Source organism: Chrysemys picta, chromosome 15 (assembly GCF_011386835.1).
Source record: "Chrysemys picta bellii isolate R12L10 chromosome 15, ASM1138683v2, whole genome shotgun sequence".
In the NCBI taxonomy this organism is placed as follows: Eukaryota; Metazoa; Chordata; order Testudines; family Emydidae; genus Chrysemys; species Chrysemys picta.
The window spans coordinates 17,400,398-17,421,246 of NC_088805.1; the positions used below are offsets into that span (position 1 = coordinate 17,400,398).

Consider the following 20,849-nt stretch of genomic DNA (forward strand, 5'->3'; position numbering starts at 1 on the left):
AACGTACAGGTACTTCCCGCGGGTCCACACGCGGCAGGCAGGCTCCCCCGTCAACTCCGCCTACTCCTCTCGCAGAGCAGGATTACCGGTGTCGACGGCGAGCACTTCCGGGATCGATTTATCGCATCTAGACAAGACATGATAAATCGATCCCAGAAGATCGATTGCTTACCGCCGAACCAGCGGGTAAGTATAGACGTACCCTAAATGACTGGACTGCAGAGCCAGATGCACCACAGGGATAAAGCAGGAGATCTTAGCACTGGTAATTCTTTAGTGAATTAAATGAATCTTTGTTGGCAATATCTGTTTATGACAGAAACATTTGGGAGATGTGTTTTAATGCATCCACAATAGGATTTCAGAGAGGCAGAAATGCAAGGGGCGGGAGAGAGCTTTGTAAATCATCAGCACAGAGAGAATGTATTTCAAATCACGGGAGGGAAAGGAGTCTCCCCCTGGGGGGATAATACGAATGAAGTGTAACTGGAGGTCTGATGCAATAGCCTTACCAGCGAGCAGTACATAAAGCCTGGTAAAGAAGGGAATAGGCACAAGACCTCCTTCTATCTGGGCTGATTCTGATCATTCAATGGGATTGTGCCTCAAATCAGGGATCGATGCCTGCTCAGCTTGCTTACTCGAGTAGTACCACTAGTGGATAACTCCTGAGTAAAGTGAGCGGGTTTTGGCCGGGGGTGTGATTTGTGCTTCTGAGGAGGTAGTTTAGCTATGCAGGCATAGTGGCATTTGAAAGTGCAGGTTCTTATGCAAGCCTATGGCTGCCCATGGAAACAGAAATAGTTTTCACATGCCTGTTTGTGTCCCTGAGCACGGATCGCAGTCATAGCTGAGGCGATTACTGATCTTCAATGAGCATCTCTTGGAAGTGTTGGGTACCAGTCCAAAGATGGAGCGGGCAGGTGTAGGGACAGGCCTTAGATGACCCCACTGGTGCGGGCCAATAATTGTTTCTGATTATTTTTCTCTTACAGGCATTCGTTTGAGGTAGCTAGTACCCAGCACCAGCCCAAAGCAGCAGTGGTAAGAATGCCTCTAGCACCGGTTCGGCTGATGAATCCAATCAGCCGGTGAGAGTGCCGTCCCTCCAGAGACAGAGAGGCTCCGTCGGTGGGAATGCAGCTGTCCGTGAGTACGGGTCTATCAAGGGGGGCAAGCTGCATCAGCAAAGAGAGCTGGTTTCCAAGTCAATGTATCTGAGTGGGAACCTGCAGAGAGCCAGATCCTTGACACACTTCCTGGCTGCCTTGCACTTACAAAAATAATAATCTTTATTTGTATCACCATCGCATCCAGGAGCCCTAATCATGGCCCGGGACCCCATTGGACTAGGTGCTGTACAAAGACAGAACAAAAAGACGGCCCCTGCCCCAAAGAGCCAGGTTGTAACGATAAGACAAGAGACAACAGGTGGATACAGACAGGGGAACACAAGGAAACAATGGGGCAGCGTTGGTCAGCATGATGAGCAGTAGTTTCAGATCTGAACTAGTCTCAGGTTTTGTGTAGGCGTCATGGCAGAGGGGAGTGGTAAGGAGGGATTTGACGGAGGCTGACGAGTTGGTTTTGCGGGTGCTTACCGGGGGCAGCTCCCCGGGGTGAGGAGCAGCATGGGGCAAAGCACAAAGGAACTGTATTTGAAAATGTTACAGGTGAGCAATGGAGACTGGCCTCAGGGCAGATCGGAAGTGGGAGTTGACCTAGCGCTGGAGTGGCACAAAGCAGCTGGAAGCCAGAGTAACTGGCCACCTGGGGATTCACCTAGTGGTAGGGCAATCACCAGGTGGCAGAGCACTAGGACAGTCAGCCCTATGCTACTCCCCCTATTACAGCCCCTGATCTACGGCATGCCAACAGGCAAGGCAGGAGGGGTGGCAGAAGGACATGGCTAGAGTACTTCGGTGATCCCCAACTGTCAGAACAGCTCTTCGGGGACACTTGTGGCTGGGCACCACTTCCAGGAAAACTGTAGCAGCTCTGAGTTACACCTTTAGCCAAAACGCCAAAAAGGTGATGTGAAGCCACGTTTGTGGCACAACCTCCCAGTGGTGGTAGGAAAGCAGCCATGCAGCTGGGGAGCTACCCCTTACGGACTTGCATGGTATTTGTAAATCTATTATGATGGATGCCTGGGAGGGGACAAAAATATGTCTGTGTCATCGGTAGCACAGCACAGTGTTTGCCTAGCAGTCCTTTCTTGTGGTACTACTGTTTGTAGGTGAACTGTGGTGTTTGTTCCCTGATGGCTAAACTGGTCATTTGGTTAGATCTGGGCAGGAGGGAGTGGGGTGTGTGTGTGTGGTGGTGGTGGGTTAGATCTGGGCAGGAGGGAGTGGTGTGTGTGTGGTGGTGGTGGGGTAGATCTGGGCAGGAGGGAGTGGGGTGTGTGTGTGGTGGTGGTGGTGGGGTAGATCTGGGCAGGAGGGAGTGGGGTGTGTGTGTGGTGGTGGTGGTGGGGTAGATCTGAGCAGGAGGGAGTGGGGTGTGTGTGTGTGGTGGTGGTGGGTTAGATCTGAGCAGGAAGGAGTGGGGTGTGTGTGTGGTGGTGGTGGTGGGGTAGATCTGGGCAGGAGGGAGTGGGGTGTGTGTGTGTGGTGGTGGGGGGGTAGATCTGGGCAGGAGGGAGTGGGGTGTGTGTGTGTGCAGTTAGATCTGGGCAGGAGGGAATGGTGTGTGTGTGTGTGTGTGTGTGTGTGTGTGTGTGTGTGTGTGCAGTTAGATCTGGGCAGGAGGGAGTGGGGGGTGTTTGTGTTTGTGTCTGTGTGAGAGAAAGAGAGAGATTTAAAACAAATACAGGTCAGAGTTTGCTGGACACAAAGAATTGCATGTCAGCTCCCAGGCAGTTTTGAGACGGCATGAAATAGAGAAGGGTTCACACCTGTTACTAGACTTGAATGTGTTTAGCAAAGAAATATTTGCGCCTTCTGTCTTGTAGCGCTCGGTGAATTGTTCCAGCGTCCCCTCCTGTTTGATTCGGTGACCCTCTACTCCATTGGTTTGCTGCCGAGGCTTCTTGGCAGTATCAGTGTTTGGAATACTCTTGGCTTGAGTAAATCCGGAGGGGAAGGACTGGGGCAATTCCTATATCAGTTTGACTGTGGGGATGGACAGGGAAGGGGCTTTTTGATATGTGGTGAAAGTAGGAGGACAGCCACGTTAGAAGAGAGATCAGTGAGGGAACTCTGGAGATTTCCTTTGTTATGAATGAATATATCCATCCCTATCCCTGCCTCCTGGAAGCCTTTGAAGTCATCTTTGACTTGGAGAGCAAATTCCAAAGGTCCTGGGGGATCAGCATGATGCAAGCATTTTAGAAAGAAACACTGGGGAGAGGGGTTGGTCTCAAAGAGCCAAAGTCTCTCTTGTTTTTGGAGTGTTTAATACCCAGCCAAAATACCAGGGCAGCTGGATGCAGAGTCCCTCCGTCTGGGGTTTGCGCCATGGACTATTACTGTTTTCCAAATGGGTCAGAGTGTCTGGTTAATAAACAACCTGGTGCACAGGTGGAATTTGAGTCAGAGGGCTTCATGAGACATTGGATTACATGGCACCAGATGTTCCCCAACCACAGATACCGGATTCTAACACACACACACACACACACACACATCAATAGAAATTCCTGCTCGTTGGCTTTCCAACTAATTTGTACTTATTTCAAAGCCTGTCCATGGAAATTGAGAGGTATGATGCCCTGGGAGCAGAGAGAAAGAGATTAAGAAAGATGGGCTCTGGGAACAGGGAAAGAGAGACTAACCCCTGGGAACCACACGTGAGAGAGAGAAAGGGGCCCTGGGAACACAGTAAGAAGCGATAAAGGCAGACCGGCGCTGGGAACATAAGAAGATGCAGTGATAGAGGGAGAGGAAGACAGATTTTAGGAAATGTGCACACATTAAGCTGGACCACAAGCCTCGGGGCTCAGAGCAGCCCAGGGGGAGCTGCCGTGGGAAACTCATGTGTGTTACTTGAATCTTAGATTGTAAACTCTTTGTGAAAGGGACCATAATATGTCTCTATTTCTGTGCAGCACCTAGGGCAACAGGGTCTGGGCCCCACTGTGGACCTGTAGGCAAGACAATAATAATCACAGATTCCAATTTGCATAGCATATGGTGTAAACTGAGTGAAAAGGACATGTCTACTTGCCTCCATCCCAAGGACAAATAAATGACAGACAGCTGTGTGTGGGGAGGTAGGTCCAGAGTTCTAGTCTCTGTGCCGCTGGCAGGCAGGCTAGCTAGTGATCATGAGGTCTGTTTACTCCTATGCTGCCACTGATCCATCACAGCAGCTCAAGGTACATTACCGGTAATGGGTTAGTGGCTGGCAATGAACATCCTGGAGACTAGAATCTGTTTAACTTAGGGAGACAGGGCCATTTTGAGCAGCAAAGAAAGCCAGCCCAGCCCTCATGAACTTGAGCAGGAACTGCTTAGTGCAAGGCTGAATTTGGCCCAGTCTCTTTTTAAAAAGTGCACATGGGAGTTCAAGATCCCATGGTGCAAAACATAGGCTGGAGGGACCTTACTTTAACTCCCGGCAGAACCCCTTTGACATTGACACAGCCTTAGGAATGAAACCAAGAGCTAAGTGGAACTTGAGTCCACAGCCTTCGGACTCAGACATAAGATTGCGGTCAGCTAAGCTAGACTGAGACCTCTGGCACCTGATTAACAATATTCAACTGCATCCAAGATTTATGCTTACATAGCTCTTCATCATCAGTAGTTCTCAAAGGGCTTTACAAAGGAGGTCAGAATCATTATTCCCATTTTACAGGTGAGGAAACAGAGACACAAAGAAATGAAGTGATTTGTCCAAGGTTATCCATTAGGCCAGTGGCAGAACCAGGACTAGAAGCCAGGTCCAGTGCTCTGTCCACTAGGCCACACTGCCTCCACTGCACAATAGATTTCTATAGCATATTAAATTAGTTCTCACTATTCCAGAGGTGTTTCTTGACCTAGACCGATTGTGTTTACCTGATTGGTAAGTGCCTCATTATCAGCTTCAAAGCCTCATTTGATAAGTAGAGAATGTGAGTACAGACATTTTAGTCCATGCATTTTAATGAATCTACAATTTATGCCCAGACTAGCTGATTACTTATCCCGCTAAGTCTTCAAAGAAGAGTGTCTAAGAAACCCAAAGTCGAACCGGAGGGATGTGACCTTGACTCAGGAACGTTAATTCAAAGATAAAAATGTTTGCGTCACAGTCATCTTTTGTGTGTGTGGAACTTGCTATCAGACCTGTCTGAATACTTGTACAGTATGGGGGTGGGGGAGCAGAGGTTGAGAGGGAAAAGCCCATGTTTGTTAGTTTTATTTGGATGGCATTTTAATGATAATTCTCCCCTCTGTTCTTTCACGGGGCGATAAGAATCTCTTTTCTTCTTGGCTTTTCGAGGGCACTGGAAGGCATCCTGGGTCAACAAGGCTGCCCTTTATCCTCGCCCATCCATCATGGTCCTGGCTGGTGATGGGTTCAAGGTGTTGCCGTTCCGAGATCCTAAGTAGCTACTAATGCCTCCTCCTCAGACTGAAGTCTGCCTTGTTTTTTCAGTAACCCAACCTTTCCCCCCTTCATCCAAGAGAGAATTTAAAGCATCTGCTACTACAGCTTTCCAAAGACGACAGGGGAAACCCGTGGAGATTTTCATTGTGTTTTTGATTTCCAGGAGCAAATTTCATCATTCAGATGTTATGTTTGTTAATGACTTTTCCCCCTTTATTTTCATTTTCAAGTGACTCTGCAACTGCAGAACCTAGCTGGGATCAGAAGCAAAATACAGCACAGGAAGGGGTGTGCTTGCGGTGCTGCTGGCACGACTGGCAGAAGAAAGCACTGGAAATCGCAAGAAACTCCCATTTTCTCCCAGCTGACATTAAGGGTGTTACACTGGTATAAAGGCCAGTGAGAGTGAAATCAGAAATGCCCTTTTACTTCTCAAGAAGACTAAAGATGAGCCGCTGGGGCTAAATTCTACCTTGTGCAGCCCGTTGACATCAATTATCTCTGAATCTTGACATCAGTGTGGCTGCATGTGGCATAAATCCGGGCAGAATTTAGCCCCGGGTGGTTGGTAGTTTTAAAGGGACAGAGAAGCTATTGAGAATGAAGTTGACAACACGCCGACGACTAAGATGGGACACAAACTTAGAAGTTCATTGTGATAGGTCAATTCTTTATTCTTTGCTTCCCCATCACGTTTTAGTATGAGTCAGGAACATCACACAGTGATTGTAATCCTGGGCACATCAGGGAAAACCGAGGAAGGAAAATCAGTCCTAAATTCTGCCCTTCCTTTTGTATCACAGCCTTAACGTTATTGAATGTTGCCTGATGCTTGCCGCGGTTGTATTTTTATAGCTGTGTGATATGAGTCAATTATAATCCAGTCCTGGACACAATCCGAATGATGGATGTGCTTGATGCTGCCATGCCCCCGATGGACGTTTGGGATGACTGTCGTTTTCTCTGATCCGAAGGACTCCGGCATGCAACTTCTATACCAGCTGTGGAGCCCCTGGAGTTGGTGCCAGAACTCTGAGACAACAGAAATGTGTGTGGCAGCCAGACAGTGACAATGGATTCTTGCCATCTCTGCCAATCCCTCCAAATAAATTACACCAAGACTGCAAACTCCAGGGATCAAATGGTGTAACTCTTTTGATGCCAATCATGTTACAGCATGGATCAATCTGGCCCCTGGTCTCCAGAGGTTATTGGTGAAGGTAAGATTAAAGATTTCAAGTATAAGCCATCCCAGGGATGGAGATGCAGAAAACCCTCCCCATTCCCTACAGCCCAGAATCCCACTGATCCAGAGGGGTCAGAGTCATGTGTCTGGAAAGGGTCCATAAATCTCACATACACCTTTGGAGTTCTCATTGCAGTCTCAGATTGTAAAGGGAACTTTTTCTAAGATCCCCGTGTATAGGACAATGAAATTTTGTCTCGGTTTTCATTTATTATTATTGCACCAGTTGTCCTGGATCAGATCATAAACTTGTCCTTACTGGTAATGTGTTTTTTTAGGGGTTGCGGGGGGCAGTTAAATTTAATTCACCTCCTAGCATGAAATTATTCATGGCTCTAAAATTGTAATTACCAGGCCTCGATTTAGGAAGCCCGTAGTTATGAGAAATTTGATATTTTAAGACTTAAAATAAATGTTTCACAAGCTTCATCCTTTGCCCACTGCAGAATACATTAGGCTCCGGCATCTGTGTATCATCCCCATCCATTTGCATCAGCTGATTGCACCTGTAAGTCATTCATCATGGAGCCATCACCACTGGCCCATTAGTTAATAAAATTCAATTGGGGAGGAGATGTGAGAGCTCAGCCAGGATTACTTACCATTGTGCTAATTCTATAAGTAGAACATTGTGACTCCCGCTGGCCAAGGGATCCTGCATAAAGTTCAAAGCTTTTTAAAGAACAGACCAATTAGGGCCTGTCTACACTATAATGACAACTGTGGCAGGAGACCCAGTTACTTCAAGCTTGGCCGCATTTCAACACTGAATCTCTTCTCGCTATCCCAGATTTAAACTGGTATAACTGCATTTTCGACATTTGCACTGGCGCAAGAGCAGAATCAGGCCCCGTAGCAGAGTTGGGAAATGTCCAAGGCTGTAGTCTGGGTAGGGAATGTGGCTAAATGTAATCCACATTTAAAAACTGTTTGTCTAGATTGCCCATTCGTTCATTTAATAACTCCATGGTGTGTTACGTTATACAGCTCACCTCAAGCTTCTAAATAAATCTGCAACTGTCCAAAATACCAACAGAAGAGCCTTGCCTCTGGTATCTAAGTATTTCCACACAACAATAATACTTAGCATGTTTACAACATGTTTCATCTTCACTTTACCAAGATGGGCTGATTTGGTGGATCTCCCATGGTTCCATTCTCCAGCAATCCTCCCATGTAGCCACTTCCTTTTCCAACACCTGGTCCCCTCTGCCTCTTTCTCAGTGTGTTCTCTCGGCTGTCCAACAGGAAAAGATTCCTGGTGCTCCAGTTAGAACTAATTAATCCTCACAATGCACCCCCTGTGAGGAGGGTAAATAAATATTGCTACCCCCATTTACTGCTGGAGAAAATAAACCACAGTGAAGCTAAACTCAAGGCCACAGAAGATGATTGTGCTGGAGCCTAGATTAGCACCTGGACATTCTTGGCGGTGAGTGCTGTGCTCCGACCATGCATCTCCCTTTAGATGAGCCCCATGAAACCAGGAAGTGCATAAATGAGCCAATTCTTTCTTTTTTAAAGATTGCTGAACCATTTTTGAACTAAAGATCCCAGTTCATTTTGAGTTTGGGTGAAAGTTAGCAGTGGCTGATGGTATACCTGGGATTGAGCTCTCCTCCTTATTTGAATTGGGCATATGGCATCTGAGGAAGGCTATGAGTTCAGGAGCTTTCAAATTCTCACCCCAGTAAGAATTCATTGCTCAGGAATATCTTTGCTGGAGGGTCACATGCCCATTGCTGGTCTTCTTGCTTTAAGGTTTTCATGTGAATTGGAGTTAATTTGTTTCGTGGTTGTGGTCTGAGTTGTGAGCAGGAAAGAGTCTTTCTTGTTCTTACTTACATTCTCTGTTGTTTTTTTTGAAGGGATTCTAGAAAAAATAGAATGGGGAATGACCCCCAATTTATTGAAAGGCAATTGTGGTCACACTTTTTATTAAGGCTCTGTTTATAAATAGCGTACAAAGAATTAATTATAGATGTTTTAATAAATGGTTAATCAATTGTAACATATTGTTATAGAATCCAGTAGGGTCACTTAAAACCATTTATTATACTTTCCACTGATGAGCTTATAATTACGTCTAGCATGTGCTACTCAGGTATATAACATGCCTATAACATCTCATAGATTTTAAGGTCAGAAGGGACCATCAAGATCATCTAGTCTGACCTCATGCACATTGCAGACATAGAACCTCACTCACCGACTTCTATAATAGGCCCATAACTTTTGGCTGAGTTACTGAAGTCCTCGAATCTTGATTAAAAGACTTAAAGTTACAGAGAATCCACCATTTACTCTAGTTCAAACCAGCAAGTGATCCATGCCCCATAGGAAGGCAATAACCCCTCAGGGTCTCTGCAAATCTGACATGGGGGAAAATTCCTTCTCCATTTCAGAGATGGTGATTGGTTAGACCCTGAGCATGTGGGTGAGATGCAAATACCTGGGAAAGAATTCTCTGTAGTAACCCAGAGCCACCCCCCATCTAGTGTCCCATCTCTGGCCATTGGAAATATTTGCTAATAGCCATCGCAGATGGGCCATATGCCATTGTAGGCAATCTCATCATCCCATCCCCTCCATAAATTTATCAAGCTCAGTCTTGAAGCAAGTTAGGTTTTTTACGCCCTCCGCCCCCACTCAACTCCCCTTGAAAGGCTGTTCCAGAATTTCACTCCTCTAGCCTAAACTTATTTATGACAGGTTTATATCTGTTTGTCTTTGTGCTAGCATTGGCCCTTAACTTAAATAACTCCTCTCCATCCATGGTGTTTATGCCTCTGATATATTTACAGAGAACAATCATACCTCCCCTCAGCCTTCATTTGGTTAAACTAAACAAGCCAGGCGCCCTAAGTCTCCTTTTGTAAGGTAGGTTCTCCATTTCTCTGATCATGCTAGTGGGCCTTCTCTGCACCTATTCCAATCTGAATTCCTCTTTCTTAAACATGGGAGACCAGAATTGTACACAATATTCCAGATGAGGTCTGACCGGTGTCTTGTATAATGGTAATAACACCTCCCTGTCTCTACTGGAAATATTTTTCCTGATACATCCTAGGACTGCATTTTTCAAAGCCACATCACACTGGCAGCTCATAGTCATCCTTTGATTGACCAATACACCCAGGTCTGTCTTTTCCTCTGTCGCTTCCAGCTGATACAGTCCCAGTTTATAGCAAACATTCTTGTTGGTACTTCCTAAGTGCATGATTTTGCACTATTAAATTTCATCCTATTTCTATTACTCCAGTTTTCGAGGTCATCCAAATCTTTTTGTATGATATTCCGGTCCTCCTCCGTATTGGCAATACCTCCCAACTTTGAGTCATCCTCAAATTTTATTAGCACACTCCCACTTTTTATGCTGAGGTCATTAATGAAAATGTTAAATAAGATTGGTCCCAAGACCGATCACTTAGAATTCTAGTAGTAACCTCCTTCCAGCCGGACATTCGCCTTTCAATATGATCCACTGTAATCTCAACTTTCACCAGTTCCTTACCCACCATTCAATTCTTCTCTTAATCCCCATCTTCTCCAATTTAACTAATGATTTCCCATGTGGAACTCTATCAAATGCCTTACTGAAATCCAGGTAGATTAGATCTACTGCATTTCCTTTGTCTAGAAAATCAGTTATCTTCTCAAAGAAAGAGATCAGATAGGTCCGACATGATTTACCTTTTATAAAACCATGTTGTATTTTATCCCAATTACCATTTAACTCTATGCCCTTAACTATTTTCTTTTTTAAAATTTGTTCTTAGACCTTGCATACAATGGAGGCCAAATTAAGCTTCTATTACACAATTATTATCCCTTTATAAACCATTTGTGATGGGTGACCAAAATTCTCACTGTCACAACACCACAAACTGCTCTGTCTTTCTGGACAAGCCCCATCAATCAACAACACAGGGCTTTTGGGGGCAGCCTGGGCTTGCTGGGATGAAAAAGGAACTGGAGCAGTACTTGGTAGGATAAGGCACAAATAACTACAAACATTCAGCTGCAAAACACCCAGCCCCTGGCTGCATGGACCCCAAGCCTTCCATTTGGAGTTAACTGGACTCTAAAAAATTGGTTTCCAAACCAGAAACTTAAAAATGTCTTCATAGTTCAGGAAAAATCCCCTTGGTTTGTGTTTTCCAGCTGCTGAAGACCACATCCCTTAAGTAAGATGCATACATGTGTTGTGTGATATATCTGTATTGTCCTGGAAGTACCTCGCATACCCATGTACTAAGGGAGAGAACACTAGTAAGATATAACATTAAGGAACAATCCCACACTAGCACAGAGCTTTCCATCTTTTAATACACGCTTCCCCTCTCTGCTTTCCAAAATTTGAGGATTTGTGGCGACCCTCTGTGGCAGAGACCCTCCAAGGCACTAACACACAAATACCTCCCAAGGAAGTAACAGAAGAAGAAAACGTATGACCACAACAGGCAGTTAAAGTAGGAGAAATAAATGGCTGTCATGTTATTCCAAGCAGGACCACTCTGGGAAGCAGGACTTCTGCGAATGGAGTGGGTAGACAACACAGCTGTATGCAGATCTGATATTTCAGCTCTTGTGAGTAGGTATTTAGATATTACAATGACTGTCCTGGCTGCTGGTTGCCAATTGCCAACCTTTTTATTTCCAGGAACAATGTTTGACTCTTCATAGGAGAACCTGCAAACATTTCTGCTTTAATCATCCCTGAACCACACACACACACACACACACAAAAATAAAGCAAGCTATCAAATGGAGAGTAAACTTTTGAGATCACCCCTTGACAAAGATTGCAAGTAATCCCTGTGTCGAGGCTCTGTAAAGAGATCTGAAATTAGGGGTAATCTGCATGGTAACACCCCAGATTTTCAGCCTGACTATCACTGCACGATAAGCAGTGTGCAGATGGCTGTGACTAGGTTCTCTCCTTTTACCATTTAACTGGGCCATCTTTAGAACTTCGTTCCATCTGAAACAGCCTCTTAGGAAAAATGACACAATACAACCAAAATGATTATGGGCCTCGTTTCTAGGGCCTGACCCCTCAGCCTTTAAAATTAGTGGCAAAGAACCGATTGACTTCAGGGATGCAGGATCAAGACCTTGAGAATTTGGGGGCGATTCTTGTTTACATTAAGGCCCCTTTATGCCAGAGCGGCGTAAAGGGCCCGTAGTGAAAACAAGAATGAGGCCCTTTAAATAGACCCGCCTTTAAGTAGTCCTGAGAGTCCATCTTTGGCTCTCTGGTGCTTTTGGTTTTTTTTACATGCAATATATTAAAAGTGAGCCCTTCATTTAATTAATGCCTAAAATTATGTATTAAGTACTGTAGATGTACATCTGTTATATATATAGTGTGTGTAGAGCGAGGTGGGTGTGTTAAATAAATCACCCTTCCCATTGGGTTTCCGTTCTACTGCTACAGGTTGGTACAGCATAGAGCAAACCGTGCCATTCAGAAATGTAGTGGTAGCTGGTCATTGTTAAGGGAATGTGTCATGGAACTAGTGGGTTTTCAAGAGAGTGAGGGAGCTTCCAAGAACACAGGAAGGGTGGGCCAGGGGTTAGAACTCAAGAGACGGGCCTCTATTCATGGTTCTGTTACTGACTTGCTGTGTGATTTGTGTAAGTCACTTTGGCCCAGTTCCTCAAAGGTATTTAGGCTCCTAACGTCCATTGATTTCAAAGACTCTAAATACCTTTGATGATCTGGGCCTTCATCTCTCTCTGTTTCTCAGCCTACCCTTTGACAGTTTTGTAATTGTAGATTGTAAACTCTTCAGGGGAGGGACTGTCTTTGAATAGCTTCTAACACAATGGGGACCTGATATTAGGTGGGTCTTGAGGTGCTGCTGTAATATACAGGAATGTATGAAGCCAGGTGTGTGTGATGGAGGTAAACAGAGAGGTACTTGTGAGAAGATGAGGAATGAGATGTTGGCAGGAGCTGCGGAATGGGGAACATTGAACCTAAGGAAAGCAGGAAGAAGTGAGTTGTGGAAACCGTCTGCCTGCTAAAGAGTGTCTGGTTCAATTCTTTCTGCCTTTAATGATTTAATCAAACCTCATGAGTTCCTTAAATGACCAAAGGACATTAATTCAGCTCCATTTTGTAACACCATTCTCAAGAGGAAAGCAAAGAAGATCTATGATTAGAATGGAGTTTCATTATATTGGGAAACATGGTAGTAGCCTTCCCCATGAGGCCCAATACAATACTTAGATGAATATCATAGAATCATAGAACTGGAAAGGACCTCGAGAGGTCATCTAGTTCAGTCCCCTCCACTCGTGGCAGGACTAAGTATTATATGGGAGAGAGAGACTCTTGTAAAGAAGGGGCAATGAATTTTAGATAAACCATGTTTCTAAAATGAATTGAAGGAATCCATAATTTGGAGTTTAGCGGTGGAAAATTATAGCATGTTATATTTTGGGGGGTATGTTATGCAGAGGAGATGCATGGGGGGGACACATGGGGTCACCTGCCCCCCCTCAATTTCTGCCAGGATTTATATGCCCTGCCCTGAACCCCGCTGCATACCACCAAAACCTTTAAATTGTGCCCCCCTCCCGTCAACAGCCACACATCCTCTCTGATGTTATATATCAATGTGTAGGTTTGCCTTGAACTTGAACTTACCACTGGTGTTACCCATACAATGTGCTGAACACGGATTTACAAATACCTCAAGGGGCTCTAAAGAGAACTGTCTAGAGACCATTGAGTTCTAAGAAGGTGTGGCGAGAAAGGGTGGCTTTGTGATTAAGACAGACTTGGAAGGTCTGAGTTCAGTTCCCACCTCTACCACAGACTTCTTTTATAGCTTTGGGCACATCACCTCATCTCTCTCTAGTTCAGTTCCCCATCTGTAAAACAAGGATAATATTTCCTTCCTCTTATCTACTGAGAATGTAAATTCTTCAGGGCAAGAACTCCCTCTTACTATGTGTTTGTACAATGCCTCGCACAATGGGACCCTTATCTTGGTATCTCTCAGCACTTCTGTAATACAAAAGTAATAATATTTTATCTTCCTGACTTACTTTGGCACTATTTCATCTAAATTAATTCCCAAAAGTTACCGTCTCCAAATGCTGTAATTTCTCAGCACAGGAATATACAGATTGGCGGGTGGCTGTACTTAGTTTTTGAAGATACTGTAATTCCCTCCATGTGAGAATGTCAAGAATAATGTAAAAACATAGTGGCCCATCTGCTCTGAGGTGCCTGCCGACTCATTCTCCAGGGACCCCAGTCAGATCTCATCTCTGGATTTAATATTACTCCTATAGTCGAAAGGTGCCACATGTGCTTTAGGGCTTCTGCTGGACACCTGCAGGGGCCAGGAGGGGATTTTCCCCACCAATGTATTATGGTGGGCTGGGGGGTGGTTTCCTTCTGCTGAAGCATCAGAGATGGCCACAGCGGGAGATGGACACCTGGACAGGGTGGCCCAGTGCTGTGAGGTAGAACTGAGAATTCTGTGTCTCGTGCCTGGCTGCGTCTTGCTAACATGCTCAGGACCTAACTGATCACCCGATGTGGGGTTGGGAACCAATCTTCCCCTAGATCAGATTGACGGTGACGTTGGGTGGGTTCACCTTCCCCATGGTCCTGTCTCATGGGTCACTCGCTGGGATTATCTGGGGGTATCTCACTTAATTCCCGACCATTGCAGGGGCCTCAGACACTGGTACACCTCAGTCCTGACACTGGGCATTGTCATGGTTAGAGGCAGGTCTGTTTAAATCCTAACCCCAGCCCCAAACTGAAGGCTAACTGCTGCTATGATTGGCTGGCTGGTGAACCAGGACATTGCTTCCACTAAATTCTTTTTAAGGCCGTAGTTATACCACATGACTTGATAAAAATGTACCTTTGTCAGCTTCCAGCTCAGTTCCAAGTGACTAGCTCCCATGGCAGTTAGGCACCTAAATCCCTTGAGGATCTGGGCCTATGTTTCTGCTGCACTGGTGGCACTAGTTGGCCTGCATGCTGGCAGTCTCGGCAGAGAGACCACCGATTGGACGGCTTTCACACCTCAGAGGTATTGGCTTCGGTCAGGCTCAGAGAACTTTGGCACTGTTGCAGCTGTGTTCTAGAGATGGGCCTGAGTCACATCTGGGCTTGGATCCTAATCCAAATTTCCCCCCAAGTCTGGGAGCGTTCAGAACTGGCGTTGCAGTTTGTCTCGTGACAGAGAGAGGCCTAAGATGCAACATTTGAGTTTGGATCTGAATCCAGAGCTGATCTTGCTCACAAGGCAGAGGGCTCTGGATGCACTGTACTTGCTCAGACCCAATTCATGTTCTGTTCTGAGTATCCATGTGGGACCTAACCCCACCCCTGTTGCGCCCCTTAATGCTTCTCACTATTGTCGATTTCAAGTTAGAAATTCTCTTCTTTGCTATTGTTTCTGACATCCCGCTGTCCTGCTTTTGCAAAGGGGATGGACCTGATAATCTTGTCTTTCACTAACTATCATTCTCTACAGCTTATTTGTTATAGCTGCTTGGTGTGTGGTGCCAACAAAGGGGAGGGGGGGAGTTTTTAACAGTAAACTGAGAAGAGATGACTGGAAAGGGATATAGGTCCTGATCCAAATCCCATTAAAGTCAGTGGAAGGACTTCAGCGGGCTTTGGGTCAGGCTTAGATAGAGTGAAACTCACTTAAAGCATGGCAGACATTGCTGGCCAACTACGGTTGCTATGCTAATGGTTCCGGAATAATTCATTACAAAAGGATTAAACTTCTCTCCAAAATGTCATTTATAAGAGAGAGATGTTTTGAATGAATGTCCTATCTGCAGAGCTGCCATCTGTGAAATCATTCTCTTCCAGACAACGTCTCGATCGTGCAGACAGGAACACAAGGCAGCGGCTCATGAGGAAAAGCCCTTTGCGCTCTCTCTAAATACACACATACAGCAGAAGGGCAAATCCTGCTGCCCTACGGCGATGATCGGAAGGAAACTCTTAGAGACCAAATTCATGAAGTTCCCCTATGCAAGGAAAAAACTCAAGGAGGGGACTCTGTGGCCCTTTCTTAACGAACGTTAAGAAAGGGCCACAGAGTCCCCTCCTTGAGTTTTTTCCTTGCATAGGGGAACTTCATGAATTTGGTCTCTAAGAGTTTGCATCTCTGGGGGAAAAAAAGGTCTCAGGAGCATTATGATCTTTGGATGAGAGATGCTCCTGTATGCAAGTGCAAGGGATTCTTATTGGTGCTGTTATGGATGAAAAAAGTCAATTAGCCCGGCATCTCCTGGTAAAATAAAGTGACCGTTCAGAAGGAGGATTGTCAGGAAACCTCAAGGGGACAGCAGGGTGAAATGGATTTTAAAAGAAATTAAAACAGAGCAACAAAAATACAGGGAGAATCCATTTAGTGGAAAAGGGAAAAGCCAACCTGTTAGTAAAGGGTTGGTGAAAAGAAGCCAAAGCCAACAGTATAAGAAAGATAAAATGTTATCAGTTCTGTTTATAATATTATCAGAAAATTATAGCGACATCAGGGGATCCATTATAAGGGAGCTGATAAGATAAGCAGCATATCGCTCCTGCTATCTGCCTGGAGCACCAGAGCTATGTTTCTGCTAATAACCTTATCTCTTGTGGTCTAACGTTTCTGATAAGAAGGAAAGCGAATGCTGAGTTTTCTCCAGTTATGTTTGCAGTGGGTGAGCAGCTTGCTGCACTTCAACCTGGTCTTCTAAGGGCTGCAGGAGTGGGAGTCTTAGTGAAGAGCTTCTGGAGATGAGGAAGGTAGATGACTGTTTAGTGGTTAGATCAGGGGAGCAAATTTGGGACACCTGGGTTCTGTTCCTGGTTCTGCCGCTACCCTGCTGTGTGACCTTGGGTGTGTCCCTTCACCTCTGTCTCTGTTCCCCCTCCTCCTTTGGTTTAGTTTGTGAACTCTTTGGGGCAGGGACGTTCTGTCACCATATATTTGTACAGTGCCTGACACACCAGTGCCCTCATGATTGGGGCCTCTATGTCAACACAGCAATTAAATACCTACCCATGGCTGGCCTGGGTCAGTTGACTGTGGCTCAGGCTGTAAAATTGCAGTGTAGACATTCAGGCTTTGGGCTGGAGCCTTTGCTCTGGGACCTCATGAATGGGGAGGGACCCAGAGCTCAGCTCCTGCCCGAGTACGAATGTCTACATAGCAATTTTTAGCCCTGTGAGCCTGAGTCAGCTGACCCGGGCCAGCCGTGGCCGTGTCACGGGTCTTTGATTCCACTGTCGACCTATCCTTAGTGCTGTTGTGACACAAATAATAAAAAGTACATTTTGTACCCACATACTCCTGAGTGCCTGGGCTCAGTGGCCTAGCGAGGCAACAAAACCGTCATAGTTCCGCTGTGCAGGCACAATCCAGCGTTCAGTGACTTGCCCACGGTCACACAGCAGAGCCAGTTTCACAGCTAAGAGAACCAAAGCGACCTGACTCCCAGTGCCCCGCTCTAACCAGCAGACCACACTTCTTGATTTTGCCCATAACCCTGTTGATTAAAACTTTGCTAGTCGACACTCAAAGTAACGAAAACTGATACCTGTCAGCGCTAAACATTTTTCCTCAGAGAAACTATTAGTTCAATGTACACTAAAACCCAGCCTGCAAATGTTTTGTCCCCAGGGCTTTTCCTCATGCTACATTTAAAAAAAAAAAGTCAGCCCAAGTTAATCCTCCTCCTAACAGTTGGTAGTTATGGTTTATCTGATTGAAAAGTTTATTTTCATTATCGTTAAAGTAAATGTTTTTGCATCTCTGGGGGAAAAAAAGGTCTTGGGAAATTATCTTGTGCTATGGAATAGAAATTACCCTTCCATGCAAATCTTGATTCAATATTATTGTACTCGACGGTAAATAGTGTGCTGTTGATGCAGAGAGATCAGTGTGAATGTATATTTCAGTTAGTCAAGTCATTTGTTTCCAGTTCCTGCTAGGGAGCTGAATTCCATCTGCTGGCTTTCTTGGTTACATTACCATTTCCCTAAGCTTGCAAATGTTAAGGTCAAGTATGACTGCCTGGGACATTCCAAGTTTTATGGCTGCCTTCTCCTGCCCCATGGTTTTAATCCCGTTTCCTCCTCCTGGTGCAACTGTAGGTGCAGAACAATGAGAAGGTGAAACTAATCCACTGCGTTTGCAATGGACTGATCATGCAGCCAGTCAGAAAAGGGACAGAGTTAAACAGGTTCTTCAGGCCCTGCTCAGGGTGGAAGATGTCCCAGGCATAGCAAGAAAGCCAGTCAAATAATCCCATGATTCACTGCGCTCAGCTCCGGAGGGGAAAGAGAGCCTTGCACAACTTTGCAGCAGTGACTCCTGCTGGATAATTAGCAATTGTGCTGATAGGCTGCATAGACAGCCTTGCTTGTCCCTCTTTTGCAACAAAGATGGTGGCTACGACTCAGGGCGTTAAAGGAGTGGAGCCTGAAACGGGGCCGTGAGCGAACCACGTGGGATGAATTTTCTGAGCAAGCTGGCTGGGTAGAACTTGGAGTGGACAGGGGCCAAGTTTTGGTTGGAAACTAACTGAAATCATGTGGTCGCAGCTGAGTCCCTTGAGGTTTGGGGGTGCATTGGGACCCACATGTTAAAGCAAGGGGCATGACTCCTCTTAGGCCTTGTTTTCCATAGGATAGAAGGGGTGTTCTTAACAGGGCTGGCTCCAGGGTTTTGGCCGCCCCAAGCAGCCAAAACAAAACAAAAAGTCGTGATCGGGATCTGCGGCGGCAATTCGGCGGGAGGTCCTTCGCTCCCAGGCGGAGTGAGGGACCATCCGCCGAATTGCCACCGAATACCTGGACGTGCCGCCCCTCTCCAGAGCGGCCGCCCCAAGCACTTGCTTGACAAGCTAGTGCCTGGAACCGGCCCTGGTTCTTAACTCCACTTAACTAACACAGGCTAGCAGCCTACTGAAGACAAGGCAGGTTGTAGTTTCCACACACGTTGGCGGGTCAATTTAAGAACTATGGGGATGCCTAGCTTTTAACTCGGCCTGCTAACTCATGCAAAAACTCCATACGTCTCCGTCGTCACTGGGATTTTGCCTCAAGCTCGCTAACTGGAGTTAAGAACACACCTTTTCCCTAGTGAACACACCAACGGTATGTCTACACTTAAAACACTACGACGTCTGTGGTGCAGCTGTGGACCTGTAGCACTTCAGCATAACCACTATCTACACCACTGGGAAGGGCTCTCCCGTTACTGTAGTTAATCCACTTCCCTGAGGGGCGGTAGCTAGGTTGATGGAAGAATACTTCTATCAACCTTGCACCAGGGCTTAGATCAGCAGAGCTATGTCACTCAGGGGTGTGGATATTTCCCAGTGTAGACCAGCCCCAAGTCTAAGTGAATGTCTGCATGTACCCCTGCAAAGCACATGCATCAAGGGGAAACTCTACCCCTCCGTGCCCCAGACTTCCCTTTCCTAGCCCCACTACCCAATGATCCTTTTATATGGAGCCAAGTAAAGTCCCCGGGGTGCATTAGCTTATCGCGCTCGAGTAACAGAAATGAGATCCAGCAATTTGTGAAGATTCAGATTCCTTAATCATTCATGATGGTAGAATGCCACCGCATGGGGATCCAGTGCATAAGCCCCAAAGATGGGAAAATACGGGGGGGCTTTCGGTTGCTAAGGAATAAATGAGGAAAAACAATGCACTTATCCTTTCCTCCCACAGTGCCTGTCTGGTGACAACGAGCAGCCCCGTGTGTGGCATGCACTGGTTTGGTGTCTCTCAGAACATCTTGATGTCAAGATGGGACCACATCTTTGGGTGCCACTCTGGGCTTTATTTGCTGCAATGCCCTGCCCCCACCAATGACAGAATTTCCTCCTCTTTGTTCAAGTGATTTATTTAATGACGACTTCCCACCTCTAAACAGTGACGCAGTTCGGCTTGATAGGCACCATTTTGCTGCATTGTGCTTTAATGCTCCAACTAGCCTCATCTTTCCCCATTCTGCTTTATGCTGGCACTAGACAACGACAGGCTTTCCCCTCCCATGGAGCGGATTGAATTTCCTGATTCTCTGCACAGGTGTAGTTTGACGTCTATATTTGGGGAGGCGCTTAATACTATTAGTAATTGGTGTAGGTCTAACATCTGGATTTACCGATTTTTAGTGGTCCTTATATTACAGGGTACTTAATGAATGAGTCAGTGGGCAGATGTGGTGCTCCCTCCCTGAGCCCAGCTGGGCAGGGCTGGCCCGAGCTGCCTGGCCCAAGCTGTCTGGCGTTGCCCCCCTGAATGTTCCTGCGCGCCCATCTAGGAAGGTGGGCCCCACCGTTTGAAAACCTCTGTAGATTCAGAGGCGATGCGTGGGGCGGTCATGTGTCCCCCTATAACCTTTAAATTACCCCACACATACACTACCAGCAATATTGTGTTGCCTATGAGTAAGGGGGGGCATATCCAGGGGCAGCCGAACCTTTAAATTGTGCCCCCCCATCAACATATACAGTTTGGGGGGAAACACCCCCCCCCCCACATGTTTCCCCAGTCTCTGTCCATGATTCTCAGGCCCACAGCCTAGCCTCTTGTTTTCCAGCACTGATATGAAGGTGATCCCCTGTTTCCGTTCCCTCACCAACCCTTAATCAGAGGCTGTTATGCTCTGAGAAAGATGAAGCCGTAATTAAACGTTTTGTGCCTGGGGCTGAGATTTTCAAATCTGCCGTGGAGATTTGGAGGCCATTGGGCATCCAACCCCCAAGGCAGATTTCAGCAGAAGTCCTGTTATGAGAGCAGTTTATACCTTCCTCTGGGTTTCCCATTGCCTCCTTTCTGCTCTCTGGTTTTTTAGGTTGTAAAAGGATTTTCTCATTTCACGTCATGTATGGTGCCGAATGCACAGGGACCACCATGTTGCAGCAGACTAGCAGTTTGTCTCCCTAATACATGGCCCCCATTATTGAAGTATCTGGCACCTTGCAGTCTTTAATTATCCTCACACCTTTCTTGTGTGGTAAGGCAGGGCTGTTATCCCCATTTCACAGACTGGGAACTGATGAACAG

The 20,849-nt window shown here is 46.1% G+C and overlaps 1 long non-coding RNA gene across 8 annotated transcripts in view; it reads left to right on the forward strand.

Annotated features, from left to right (window-relative positions):
- Positions 1–15,856, forward strand: part of LOC122172285 (uncharacterized) — a 143,435-nt gene extending 127,579 nt beyond the window's left edge. For 7 of the 8 annotated variants that reach the window (XR_010592791.1, XR_010592790.1, XR_010592785.1 and 4 more), the window contains one exon: positions 996–2,289. This is a non-coding gene — a long non-coding RNA (uncharacterized LOC122172285). Of the gene's footprint in view, positions 1–995; positions 2,290–6,515 lie in introns of those variants that run through there. The other variant, XR_010592786.1, reaches the window with a different exon arrangement.
- The last annotated feature ends 4,993 nt before the right edge of the window (positions 15,857–20,849 follow it).